Source organism: Podarcis raffonei, chromosome 10 (assembly GCF_027172205.1).
Source record: "Podarcis raffonei isolate rPodRaf1 chromosome 10, rPodRaf1.pri, whole genome shotgun sequence".
Taxonomy (NCBI): Eukaryota; Metazoa; Chordata; class Lepidosauria; order Squamata; family Lacertidae; genus Podarcis; species Podarcis raffonei.
This window is the reverse complement of record NC_070611.1, coordinates 55,205,695-55,220,370: the sequence shown is the minus strand read 5'-3', so window position 1 is coordinate 55,220,370 and position 14,676 is coordinate 55,205,695. Positions and strand designations below refer to the sequence as shown.

General features: G+C 44.0%; 1 protein-coding gene across 7 annotated transcripts in view; it reads right to left on the bottom strand.

The window, feature by feature from the left end:
* DGKI (diacylglycerol kinase iota) overlaps nucleotides 1-14,676 on the bottom strand; it is a 240,341-nt gene that overhangs the window by 224,330 nt on the left and 1,335 nt on the right. The gene's annotated exons all lie outside the window — the stretch shown is intronic.

Sequence of the window (14,676 nt, the reverse complement as noted above, 5' to 3'; positions counted from 1 at the left end):
TACTTGCACTTTGACGTGCTTTCGAACTGCTAGGTTGGCAGGAGCAGGGACCGAGCAACAGGAGCTCACCCCATCGCGGGGATTTGAACCGCCGACCTTCTGATCGGCAAGTCCTAGGCTCTGTGGTTTAACCCACAGCGCCACCCGTGTCCCTCTTACTGAGAATTACCACAGGGCATTTCTAATCAGTGCAGCAAAAACCTTAGTTGGAAGTGGTCATTCTGAAGAATAGCTGCCCACCAGTCAAAGCTGACCTGTTCCATGGCAGCTGCTGGCAGCTTGTAAATGACTCAATGGAGACAGTTCTTGTGATAACAAATATTTTATCCTTGGCATATTTCATTGCAGGTGCCATTCCAGTATCAGGAGGGCAGTTATATGAGGAGCCACAGAAGATTCACCCTCTAAGGTCTACATCCTGGATCTAGACCTGATCTTCTCTACCCTCCTTTTCCTTACAAGACTTGCTATGAATTCCAAAACATCTCAAAGTGCCAGAACCTTGGGGAACCATGAATCCGGCAAATAATGTAATTAAATTTCTTGTGTTCCTCCTGCTCAAACACAACAAAACAAAACCTCCTTGGTCCAAACCCAGACGAGAGCGGTTCTAGCAGACTTCCGAGTTGACACAACAAGCAAGCAAAGATGGCTGGGTAGGAGCATTGGGGGAAATGGAAAGTCTCCCTTCCTCAACTTGCTTTGTGTTTTTAATATCTGGGAAAGCCTTAGTCTGACCATCACTGAGTCATGACTGGGCTGCATAGAAGATGCCAGTCAATTAGCAAATTGGAAGCAGTGCATAATGGCAAATCGACGCAATAGATTCCCAGCTGTACCTTCCAAACAGTCAACATCAATCAAGGCTCAACACTGTCCAGAGTCCCTGACTGGGCTTTGTGCCAAACCATACTACTGTCTTTCCTGTCAGCATTGCCTATTTGATTAGGGGCGCCTTAAAAGCCAAGTACCAGTATCCTGTTCTCTCCCAATATGGCAGTGTATCAGATTACACAAAGCCTACAGTAACTCAAAGCACAAGCGGGTCCCCCATCCAATCTACCAACACTCCCGCTTTCAATCGAGTATGCCAAATATTAAGAATTATCTTGCCTCCCCTTTTGAAAACCCTCAAGAGCCCATAGCCCAGTCCCCAGAGGCATGTCTCTTACACAAACACTCACCCAGAAGAGCAGAGTCGAAGGTCCATTGCAGTCCAAAGAAAGAGAGCAAGGCTGAAGCACAGGGAATCAGCTCAGTTTCAAAGCATGGCCCGGGGCAAAGTGAAGCAATAGTCAAGGCCACAGGGTGCCCAAGCAAGGTGCAGCTCACTAAGGAGTGGGTAGGACTAAGCTGGGAACAAGGAGCTAGAGACCTTTGTAGCTTCCACAAACTGGTAGGTTCAAGAGGCAAACCTTATATATGAGCCTCCTGACCACAGCTGCTGGTAGTGAAAACATTTCAGGGATTGTTCATTCAGAAGAGATCACTTTCTCAGGAGTTCTTATTCTGGGTCCATTGATACATGCTATGTCATTGCTTTTTGGTCTGGACTTCTGGTGTTCTCAAGGTCTGGTGAGTGACTCCACTTCCTCTGGCTGGTCCCAGATTTTTTCAGCAGGTCTCTCATCAGAGGGACTCTCAAGGCATGAGGATCCTCAGCAGCTGTTTCAGAAGACCCTGCCTACTGCTCCAAGGTCTTCAACCACTGGGATGTCTCCATTGTCCTCTGGTTTCCTGCAAGCATCTGGTTAGCCTCTGTGAAAACAGGGTGCTGGACTAGATGGGCTATTGGCTTGATCCAGCAGGCTGTTCTTATGTGTCTGTTACCAGGTCAGGGCTAGGCACGACACCCCCCAGCCTTTGTTTACTTTTATCATACAGTTGGTGAAGGCTATTATGAGCTATTACGGTAGTTAAGCTTTTAAGACCAGAACAACACAGCAACATGAAAAAGGCATGGGAGCTCATTGCAATAATTGACCTTGCCAAACCTGAATTGCTAAACCAAAATGAGTTTCTTTTACAAATTGATTGAGAGGAGCTGTGCCTAATATAATTTGTTAGATGGCTGAGATCTCAAGGGTCTTAAAAGAACCCCTTGCCAGGCCCTCTACCCCTACAGTTAAGCAGGAGACATTTTCACAGAACCAGGAATGGCTGGAGGCATTTTGCTGCCTGACGCAAAAAAACAATGTGAGACACATCACTGTCACCCCCATTTCATGTCGTAGAGCTAATGTGATTGGCAGTTGAGTCTCATTACAATACTAGCAATGGGAGTAGCTGACCACAATCAGTGATAGATAGAGTGTGAGTTAATAATACAGTGGTACCTCAGGGTAAGTAGTTAATTCGTTCCGGAGGCCTGTACTTAACCTGAAACTGTTCTTAACCTGAAGCACCACTTTAGCTAATGGGGCCTCCTGCTGCTGCCGTGCCGCCGGAGCACGATTTCTGTTCTCATCCTGAAGCAAAGTTCTTAACCCAAGGTACTATTTCTGGGTTAGTGGAATCTGTAACCTGAAGCATATGTAACCCGAGGTACCACTGTACACTAATCCTTGGTCCAAATAACGTGAACTTTATGGTCTCATTGGGGAGGCCTTAGTAGCCTTAAGGAAACCCCACCCTTTAGATCAGCATTTACCAACCTGGTGCCCCCAAACTGTTTTGAATTACTATTATCATCAGTCCCAGCTAACACTGAAGTCTAATGCTGGTGCTAATGGGAGCACAAGCACACTGGCTGGGGCTGATGAGAGCTGTAGCCAAAAGCATCTGGGAGGCACCAGGACAGCTACTTTGGAAGCTATTTACTTTATTTACTTCAATATGTAGGAAACCAGCCCTGTTGCATTTGCAGGAGGTGGGGCGGGGGGGTGCTTCTGCTCAATTCTACTGAGTGGCAACCTGGACATGCCCTCTCATCACCACTTAAGGATCAGGCTTGTAGTTTCAAAGCTCTTTGGGTCTAGTTTTACTCCTGGCAGCCCAGGTAACAGCTGTGGCCTGAAATGCTTCTCTCAGCAGCTTCAGGTGATTTTCCTTCCAGAAGACAAAAGATCTGCCTGATGTCATTCATGCCTCAGTGACTTTCTGATCCTACTGCCGCAATGCATGCACCTTCCCTTGAAGACAGTCGAGGAACTTCACCTGGCCCAAAACATTCTGATAGGTATAAGCTCTTAAGATCATATAATACAGTTCTGCTTGGTGCAATATTCAGACAGAATCTAAGTGAATTGGGTAAGCAGATCATGGAGGTCAATATCAGGCCGGTAGACTTCCCTCCTCCATGTACTGAGTATCCCAAGATTTTAGTTATAACCACAGGGATGAACTGTGACTGTAGTGTGAGATGGGAAGATTTGTTTTTTAACAAGAGCCCATCCAGATGCACGGAGGTTTTTTCACCACTGGATTCTGCAACGTGTCATTGGTGTAATAATAGTTGATTTATACTGGACCAGTCACACATGCCACTTTCTTAGCTGTTCCATGATGCCTTCCCAACATTATCCTTTTATTGCCATCTGGAGGGGCACTTGCATGATGGCACAACAGATATTTTGTTATTAAGTGGTTCATAAATGCTTTTAAGCAAACAACCCCAGTTAAAAACAACACACACACACACACATTTGCGGTATATAAAGGTTACAAGATTTCATTGCGAAGTTATGGGATGCACACTGATTGGAAACAAAACAGTATGCCCACCTGGAAACTTTTGCAAGCAAAACGGGTATTGAAAGCAGGATGACATATAACTACCAACATCATGAACACATGAATGTACAAGAAAAAGGATGGGGCCCCAGGACTATCTGATTCCTCATGTTAACTCATCTAAACTAATTCCATCTGCCTTTAGATAACTGTTCTAAAAGCCACATTGAGTTTTAAAATCATTTCAAGAGCCTCTGACTGTCCTGAGTTTTGTCTGAAAGGGTTTTTCCCCTCCAGCCAGGAGTCAGATTTATGAATAGTCAACTTTGATAATGTCTATAGTGACGGCTCTTTATGACAGGGAGTCGTGATTGCTGCTGAATTTCCCTGTTGGTCTGGTAGCACAAGATTCTGTATCCCTGTTGCTATAATACCACCCCATTATGGAACGCGAAAAGGTTTTGCCAAACCAGAATAAATGATGCAAATCGTAAGACTTTCTGAATCAATTGCATAAAATAAAAAGCAGGATGCAAATGTGCTCAGTTTGCATGCCCCTTAAAAGCTGCAGATTTCAGCTGCTCCTGGAAAAGAATCATTTGAGGACTGAATATGACTGTTGCTGCTATGGTTATTATTGGCATGGAGGTCATGCAGCCATTGACTAGTGGATTTAAATGTCCCATAGGTGTTGGTAAGTTAACAGGCTTATTTTATGGGGTTTTATACAGCTCTCTGGCAGGGCTCCTAGTACAGGCCTGCAACTGAGCTTCTCTTCTTTCCAGAGAAGGATGGGGGAGTCAATACTAGAGGATGGGCTGTATTTAAGGGTACCGGGTCCATTTAATTCACAGAGGCTGAATACAAACCCATCCAGGATGTACCTCGACTGTAATTATGACACTGCAAGGAAAGGAGCAGAGAGATGTAAACACATCATTAAATGCAAAACCCTTTTAGCTGCTTTGCAAACATCCACTTAGCATAGACTCAATACAGTGTGCGACTACAGGCAACACAATACACTTAATTGATTTCAATCTACCAGGCACAACACACCTTTTGCTTCAATGGAAAGTGGCTACAATGCACTTTCTAAATCAAATGCTTTGATTGTCTTTCACTGAGCATCGAGATGATCTGCCTCTTTATACTTGCACCAGTGCAGACTCATTGGGGAATTAATTACTCTGATTATGCGACATGCTACATTGGCTCAAACAGCAAGCTTGTTTGCATCCAAACTATACTGTTTAGCAGGGCTGGAATATATGCCTCCCGGGACCAATCAGGTACATTAGAAAAGCTGCTACACAAATAGTTGCAAATAGTTCTTTGCAATGAACCTGGAAGTGTATAGTAACTAAGTAAACCAGTGTGGCATAGCGGCTAGAGTGCTGGACTAGGACCTGGGAGATCAGGGTTCAAATCCCTGCTCAGCCATGAAACTCGCTGGGTGACCTTGGGCTAGTCACCACCTCTCCTCCTAACCAACCTCACAAGGTTGTTGAGACAATAAAATGGGGAGGAAGAAAACCATGTATACCACCTTCAACTCCTTGGAAGAAAGGGAGAATACAAATGTGATATATAAATAAATGAAGGATTTGAAAACATGTCAGGCCACAATCAGCAAGGCAGCCCCCAGACAAGGATTCCCCATAGTTGCAGATGAAATGGAGCAGAGGTGAATATTCATGAAAGCGACTGATGTGTCAGGAATTTATATTTTCTTTTGATTACATCTGTACGTTTTAAAAACAGTCATTACGAATACTGTATTTACAAACGAGATGGATGTGTCATGAATTGGTGTTTTCTTTTGACAATATCTGTATATTTTAAATATAGTTTTACAAAAGAGAGAGGGTGGGGAGGGGAAATGGAATAGAACTCCACACGCTTGCAAGGCTCCACAGAAAGCCAGCAGTAGGAGCCTTGCGAGTGCAAGGAGCTCCTGAGGGTAGACATGACATGTTGCAGGATCAGTGCCACATTTTGAAAAATGGGAGGGTGGAGCATATTCTGGACCTCATGGAAAGAAAATGGTTTCTTTTCTCTGCCTCCTATTCAACCAAAAAGACAGAACCATGCAGAGCAGTACATGCAAAAACCAAAAAACCAACCATGAAGAACTACTGCTTACTCTACCCAAGATCTTTTGCTCCTAATTTAAGCTTAATTCTAGTTATCCCAGTTGCAGATAAGAACATGGACCACCACTTCCCTCCTGCAGTCAGGGAATGGTCACTGCATTTGTGGACCAATCTAGATATGGAATTAAATGTTTCTTTGCATTTAATATGCAGGTTTGGTTTTGTAAACCCAAGTTGCATCAGCTGGTGGGTGGGTGTGTTTACAGTCATAAGGATCACAGCAGGTGTGGTGGGTGGGATTTAACTATTTCCTCCCCTAACTGCTGTCTTGATTGAAGTCCCTTCTGCTGAAATTAATATTTTGCTTAGAGGTGAAATCTCCCGTTGGTGGTGGCATTGAGGGTTTCCTCCCAGGTACAAATTGCACTTCTAGAGAAAGTATTTCCTTCAGAAGTGTAGCAGGAAAGGAAATGGTTAAATCCCACCTGCTTCAATCCCTATAATTATCAGGGGGTGGGTTTCCCTAGCTTACGCTACTTGCATTTAAAAAAAAAAATCCTTGCAAGTTACATCCAAATACACATTTAACATCATATCTAGTTGGGCTTCTAACAGCACACCATTGGTTGTTAAGCTATATGTTGACTCTTAGGGGACCTATCTTGTTTCGGGCAACCACTCTGTAGCTTACTTAAACATGAAGATCTCAAACCCTCCAAGTGTCCCTATTTACCAGGGATGTCCCTGATTTAGAGAAGCCATCACAGTTTCTGATTTGATCCTGGAATGTCCCACTTTTCCTTAGGATGTCTCTATTTTCATTGAAGAAATGTTGGAGGGTATGGAGTTATCCGACCCCTGAGCCGTCTGAAGTCAATTCTGTATAGTGAACGTGTGTTTTTTTTAATGTTTAATGTTTTATTATGTTTTTATATACGTTGGAAGCTGCCCAGAGTGGCTGGGGCAACCCAGTAAAATGTTTGTAGTAAAATTATTATTATGGACTGAGACATCCCTATTTTTATCAGAGAAATGTTGGAGGGTATGAGATCTGCTGCTGTAGGCAGTATTGAGCTAGATCTGACTCAGTTCTGGTGTGACTTCCTTCTTTCCTAACAGCTGCACTGGCTTCCTTTTCATTGCGGGATGGAGAAGGGCAATTGTTGGTTATCATCTTTAAAGCCCTAAATGGCTTGGACCCGGGATCCCTTAAGGGTATATGAGCCTGCCTGCCTGCCCTTTAGGATAAATGCAAGAAAGGAATTTCCCCCTTTCTTGCACTCAGAGTGGTATAGATGGGTAGCTAATTAGCTCTGAATGCTTTCCCCCACCTCCTCTGCCCGAGCACCACTGCTGAGCTGGAACACCTCCCACAAATCCCTTTTCTTTCTTTCCTCTTTATTATTTTTGCAATTAATACCTTAAAAGGGGTGATGCTGTGATGTGGTTACAAATGCAAATCACTATGTAGAAGGCAGGAAGTTCTATTTGGATTAAGCCACAAAGGCTGCCTTACATTAGAGCACAACAGCAGTTACTCAAGCCACCTGGACAAGTTTCAAGAGGTAGTGTGTGTTTGCGTGTTTGTGTGTGTTCAGTGCTGACAGCTAACACATTCATCTGTATTCATGGGTTTGTATTGAGCAGGAGAGGCTCTCGACTGTGCTCCGGTGATTGTAGACAACTCGGAACAGCTGGGAGCGGCCCTCCAGCATCTGCTCCCTGATGTGGTTGCTCACTCTGCCTAATGGTAGGACTGGCCCCCATCTTGGGAGGCAACAGGAGCTGCTAGGAATGTTACCTGTCCCTGCACAGCCCAGCACAAGGTTCCATCCCTTGGTTGTGCTATGTGTGCTATATATGCACATCTCTCCCTCTCCCTCCCTCCCTCTCTTTCTCTCTAAGCACTGAACCACCAAACGGGTTTGGGGGCTGGAGCCTGCTGAGCTCAGGCTCATACTAAGCCCTGACAAATGAGGAAGGAGTGTGCAAGCCTCCTTCGCACTTCTTAATGACAAGTCTCTCTTGCTTTCCTTCTCCGCTACCTCTGCCCACTTTCCACTCACTGCCGAAGTTATTAAGCTCCATTGCAGGAGTCTGGGTTATTTTGCAGAGAAGGCTTTTCTCAATAATGGAAGCCATAAATGCAGATGAATGGTGTGCATTAGCTGTCAACACCGAACACACACGCACAGGGCGCCCCCGAGCCAACCGTTTGAAACTTGTCAAGGTGCCTCGAGGAACTGCTGCGGTGCTCTTGCGTAAACCAACCTTTGTGGCTAATCCCAATTGAGCTTCCTGCCTCATTGTGCAGTTATTTACATTTGTAAATCCATCACAGCAGCACCCTTTTTAAGGCAGTAATTGTGAAGAAGAAGAAAAAGAAGGAGGATAAGAAAAGGGAAAAATTGGATTTGTGGGAGGCATTGCAGTTCAGCAGTGGTGTTTTGGCACAGGAGGTGGGGAGAAAGCGTTCAGATCTAGGTATTTACTGAGACTCTTTGCTATAAATGCCAGAAAGGGGGAATTCCTCATGGGATAAACTTGTTTCAAAAGGCACTAAGATGTGCAAATCAAGAGGTGCAGAAAAGCATTCAGCTTTCTTTTGCATGCTGGCAAGTCAAACAGAATTAATGACATACCTCAGGAAGTTGTTATTTAAAGGTTATTGTAAATGCCTTCTGTGCTTAAAGATATGGAATTCACTGCATGCCCACACACAAGGAAAGACAAACAACTTCTGCTATTCTGCCCTCTCTCTCTCTCTATATATATATACCCTGCACTAACACATATTTCAAACATCTTTCATTCTCTCTGCAAGTGTGGGTTTGCCTCCATCCAGATGATCTCATTGGCATAAGAGCTCTGATGCATGAACAGAACATATGGGCCCATGAAGAGAGAGGCAGAGAGGAGAGAATACTGAATCTGAAACTTCCATATAGTTACTATGGTTAACAGGATTTCCAGATTAAGCTGCAGACTACCTCTGAATACCAGGTGCAAGGTTGTTGTACCAGAAAGCCAGTCGGTGAATCCAGTGGCTGTAGCAGCCTTCTCCAGCCTATTGCCCTCCCGTTGTTTTCAACTAAATTCCCATCAACCCTAGCCAGCATGGTCAATGGTCAGGGATGATAGGGATTGTAGTCCAACAACATCTGGAGAGCCACAGGCTTCGGAAAGCTAGATTTTCTATCACAGAAATATGAATCCAGGTGTTATCTTCTTCAGCCATGGTTTAATTGTGTACTATTCAACAAGTCAGCAGACAGGATACCATGGTTTCCCATGAGGTGAACGGAGTATGGTGAGCCTGAGGCTCACGCTCTTCTTCTCCTCTCTCCATTCTCCCTCATGCAGTAGAGAAGCAGGCCAGAATGATCTGCTTCCAATTTTAAACTAATCACAGTTCCTTGTGATGTGCAAACCCAAGGAACTGTGGTTTGTTGAAACTATGGTTGGTGAGAACAAGCTAGCATCTGATCCACTATAATTATGCCCTTTTCTCACAACTGATAGTTTAAACAACCCCCCTTTTCCTGCATTCAGTTGTCAAGAATTGGTTTATTTAAAATCAGGAGAAACAGTTTCTTTTTCTTCTTCTTATGGGCATGAGAGAGGAAGGGAGGGAAATGGAGAGGTCATGCATCTCAGGCTTGCTGTGGGTTGTTCACATTGTGAGAAGGCATGGCTCCCTGTTATTTCTGAACTAACCCACTGTTTCTCAACTTCATTCCATCCTATCCAGAGTTCAAATAGTAGCCTCTTGCCTCCTGTCTTGTGAGTTTCCCCTTTCTAACCTATGTGACCAAGGACACAACTCACCAAGGAGGAGCGAAGTCCCTAAATAACTTCGGGATAAAGCATATCATACTCCTTCTGAGTTAAGAGGTTGGACATCCTTGTCGTTAGAAAAACCTTGAGGATTATAGATTATAGGGCAGAGGGGTAGGTCCATGTCATAGACTGGTTAGACAGAGGAATGGTGGGAGGAACCAGCTGGGGAATCACCAAGGGAAGAAGGCTCAGAGCCCAGGGAGTGGTGGTGGGGTGTCAGTGAGTGGGAAAAGGGAGAAAATTGGGAAGAGGAGGTGTCAGAAACTGAAGAGATAACAGGTTTCAGTGAGCTGAGAGAGTCTGTGGCAGAGACAGAAGCTGTGGTTAGAGACAGAAGCTGAAGCAGAAGAATGGGATGAGGGAAGCCAAGAGGCAGAGATGAGTCAGGCTAGTGCAAAGCCATGAGCGTCTCCCTCTGCTGCTGCGACAAGCTCTTCTCTCCCCATTGTCTCTCAGACCCAGAAGAGGCATGAAAAAGGCAGAGGAGAGGTTGACTGCATGCAGATGCAGTCTCTGATTGTTTGAGGAGGAGGTGGGGACTTTCAGTCTCAGCAACAGACTTTCATGGAGGAAAACCACCAGGAATGAGCTGCTGTGCTCATTAGGCCTGACACTCAACCAAGTCTGTGGAGGTCGTGTTTTTGGAGTTAACTCCATCTTTGAACTGTATGATTACTGACTGGTACACTCCTGTGACAGTCCATTATTACCTTCTTGTCCTGCTTACTAGCTTACTCCAGGGGTGGGAAACCTTGAGGCTAAAGTGGGAAGAGTGGTGAATGGAAATTTTGCCTCTGTTTACAATGGTCATTTCTATAAACACTCAACACACGCCTCCCTTTCCTCCATCCAGGCAAGCAAGACGCATAATCAGAGCTCAAGGATACATTCTGGACACGCAAAGCACTCAAGGAGGCTGCAAGGCAGGTCCAGTGAGGGTTGCGACCTGGAGAGGAAGGTTGTAGCTACAGAGGGTGTGGCTTGTCACCCATTCCTGAAACCAGGATGCCAGACTATTTCAGCAGTCCAGTTGGACAATGCTTTTGTGATGATGTATATTCTTTCCCGTGCTTCAAAATGTGATAAACTGGCTTTGTTTCGAGCTCTTCTGCTTTTTCTACAGATTGGGAGTCTGAACACCTGTCCCAGAGCCCTACCCTGATGGTGCTACTGGTCTTGATGATCCATTAGCCTGACTTAGCAGAGCTTCACTTACGCACAAGCTGAGCAAAAGGCAAATGGGGTTTTTACTCCCCAGGAGTGCAGAAGAGCATAGCCACCTCTGAAATGAAGAAAGTTCCAGGAACACACACACACCCCAATACATTTCATAGCATCAGAGGGTGGTAGGTGTTCATTAATATTTTTTATCTATTAAAGATAGAAAAGCAAAATTCAATAAAATGCGTGCAGCAGTCTACACTCTCCAGTCCCACTGATGCAAATGCAGAAATCAACTAATTGCCTGTGGTTCTGCATTAGGCATTTCTACCTGGATCATTATCAAACCCACCTGTAGAACTCGCCATCTCTGACTGCTGCAGGCCGCTACTAGGAAGCCTGGCATTAACTTCCATGTTTCAAGACTGTTGGAAAAGGGAAGCAGGCAGACAGCGAGCGGCAACAGAAATGTTTCAGGGATGGTTGTGGCCATTGAATGTATTGTTTTGCGTCACTGACTAAGGTCAGCGGGGAATGAATCACTCCAGGTTTTGCACTCATCAGCTAGGCTGTCATCTCTTGTTTACAAAGTCAAAAGAGCCAGTCCATGTGTGTCAAGTGGTCTGCTGATGCTACCTTTCAGAAAGCAACAGATCTCTCTCTGCAAGCGTTTAAAAGCAGGCTGTTTGAAAAACATCTCCACACACAAGCTTACAGCTTTGAAATCCCATCCTTGTACCTCCAGCAGGTGCAGAAGCTGGCCAAAATGACTAGTCAACACAAACTTGGAAATCTCATTTCACCTACATTTCACCTACATGGGAGGCGAGATAATCAAAACAGTTATTCTGCCAGCATTGGCTAGGCAAGGCTCCATTATCTCAGAGGTGGATAACCTTCCTCAGCCCAGGGGCCACATTCCCTTCTGGGCAATCTTCCAGAGGCCACACACAAGTGTTGGGTGGGACCAGAGGTAAAGGCAGGTGGATCAATGAAAGTAAATTTACCTTTATGCAATAGGCTAGTTTCTACACCCTCTCTCTATCCAGGGAAGCAAGAGATATTATCTGAGTTCAGGAACACATTCCAGGCAGTTGAAGACCTTCAATAAGGATGTGAAGCAAAGCTAGTAGGAAATGTAGAGATGCGAGGAAGTGTCTGTCTGGGGAGAGTCCTGGTGGCCAGATAAGGAGGGTTAGAAGATCACATTTTGGTCCCTGGGCCTGCAGTTTCCAACACCTGATTTATCTAACCCAGAACACAAAATTCTTTTGGCAACTGAACACAGAGTTGTGTTCAGAAAGGTCCAGGTGAAAGGGAACAGAACTTGCATATTCCTTGAGCTACCCCAGTGAAAAATATCAATCCATCCAAACCAGGCACCTAATTTTATGTGCATCGTTCCATTTATGTCATTGAAACTATCACATACTTGCACTCGTTTACAAAATAGCGGGTACCAAGGTTTCTGAATTCCTCTTCTCCTTTGAAATTAGCACAGCATATTTAGATGCCCAGAGAATCCCTGGGTATGTTTAAGCTTTATGCTTATGTTTGTCTGTATTCCCCAGGATGCTCTCTACAGGGAGCTGGCTTCAGGCACCAGCTCCGCGTTGCAAAGAAGTCTGCAAACATGACATGAAGGCTGGCAACATCAACCCTGCTGTGTGGGAATCGCTTGCATATAACTGCAGTGCCGGGAGACAGACAAGTCATGCATCCATAGCAGTGACCAGAGGAAGAATGGCTGCTGGGAGGAGTGTAGAGAGAAGAAACACCATGGTGCACTTGTAACAGCAAAACTGGACACCTTCATCTGCCCCAGCTGCAACCAAACATGTATCTCCTGTATTAGTCTCTACAACAGCCACAGCAGGCGCTGCAACCTTCTGACAGCTTGACTTCACCCCCAAAGGCACACTCCTCCATTGTCTCCCGAGATAGATGGATGCCAGCCAACCATCTGTGTTCACTCAACTCATCTCTGTGGCATATTTGGCAGGATCACCATGATGCTGCAAGTGAAACATTCATAGAGTGTGATGCCCCAAGTTATTCAGGGGCCTTTATCTCACTCTTGAACTAATTTTGGTTATTTTTAATTAGAAATTGCTAAGAGACGTTTTCTCAAAATAACTGGCCGTGTCCTTACACAAGCATTTACTGTCATACAGCACTGGAGCCTGAGGCTCATGTCATAATTTACACAAGATACTGATATTTCACAGAGTTAACCCTATAGCATAAACCAAAGCTAATGCTTAGACAAAATTGCTCAGATATTGAAGCTGGGACCTAGAGACTTGCTTGAGAAGACTACAGGGGAAATCATAAAAGTAGAGCCAAACATTTACCCAAAACTTTAATTTAGCTTGTCTCTAACTTCAGGTTTCAGAGGGCCAGATTAAACAAACCACGACTTACAAATTAAAATGAGATGGCAAGGTAAAAGAAATAGTCCTGAAGGAAAACAAGGAAGTGATGGAAAATATTTTGCTGGCAACTTGTATATTAGTTGCTGGGGTTAATCAAGAAATGGCAAATAGCTGTTTGGCAGAGGGTGCTTATACATAAGATCATAGATGCTCAAAGATTATGGGAAGATGTAGCAAAAACCCAAAGAAATGTATTATAATCTTGGTATGAGTTTATAAAATATTGGAATGACAAATCTCAACATAATACTCTTATGGTAGCACTATTGGAGATAATTTAATTTGAACCAATACCTATTATGTAAGCTAAAATTTAGAAACCCTTAAAGTTATAAAACATTTTTTTTAATCACACTCTGACAGTTGTGTTAACCCTGAGAAACAGAATGTATCTGGGGTGCAATAGGCTTTTTTTCTCTTTTCTTTTCCTTAAAGTATGTCTATATTGTAGTTTGGATTGTTGTGTTAATTTCCAGAATGTTAATAAGCATCAGCAATACAATGTTTGTCTTTTCCTCCTTTTACCATTTGCTGAAGTATGTTTGGCAGAATCGTAACAATATTTTATTATTTTTTTAAAATGGAATGAAAAATACAGCTGCATTAAAGTAAAAAAAAGTAGGCACACAATGTAACCATCCACACAGCTGGGCAAATACTAACACTTACATAATGGTTCATAACTGATGTGAGGATTTCTTCTTCAAAAGATTCCTGAAGCCTTAGACAGGCTACCCAAAACTGTTCTCTGTTGCTTTTCCAAGGAAACATTTTCATTTCCCCCACCCCACCCCCACACCAATAAAGCAACAGGTAGATTCAGTTGTCTTCTTTTAATTGTTTCTATTTTTTAAACTGGGGATCAAAAACTTCCAGAATAACTCCACTTCCCTGGCAGACAGCACTTCTGAACCCACTCTGGATAATCCTAAAGTTCCTGATCGCAAACAGACCTTTTTAAACCCTCACCATCTTTTCTGAGGCACTGCTGTCTGTTTGGAGAGGGATTGTAAACAAGATCAGGATTTCTTTTTTAGCACAAGCCAGATTGGTTAGAGGAGGGGGGAAACCAGTAGACAATTATGATGCTACCCTCACCCTAATCCCTGGCATTGCTTGAAACATTATTCTGGCAGCGTGACTCCCACATCCTGCTGTTACAGTGCTACCTACACATACATTCGAGCATAACAAATTGGCGTTACTGCACAACGTTAACTCTTTAACAGCTACCTTATATATCACTTGTCTCTTAATATGTACAGACGCAGCTATAGATTTTATAATATTTTCTCACACACATAATCCCAAAGGGAATTGCTACGGTATCACATACATAACATGATGCTATCAATGTCTAACATATAATGCTGTCAACAAAGATTAGGTCTACATGTAGGAATGTGGAGTCCTTTGCGGTACCACTCTAAGTGCCAGTACAAATACATCAGTTGCCTTCCCCCCCACCCCCA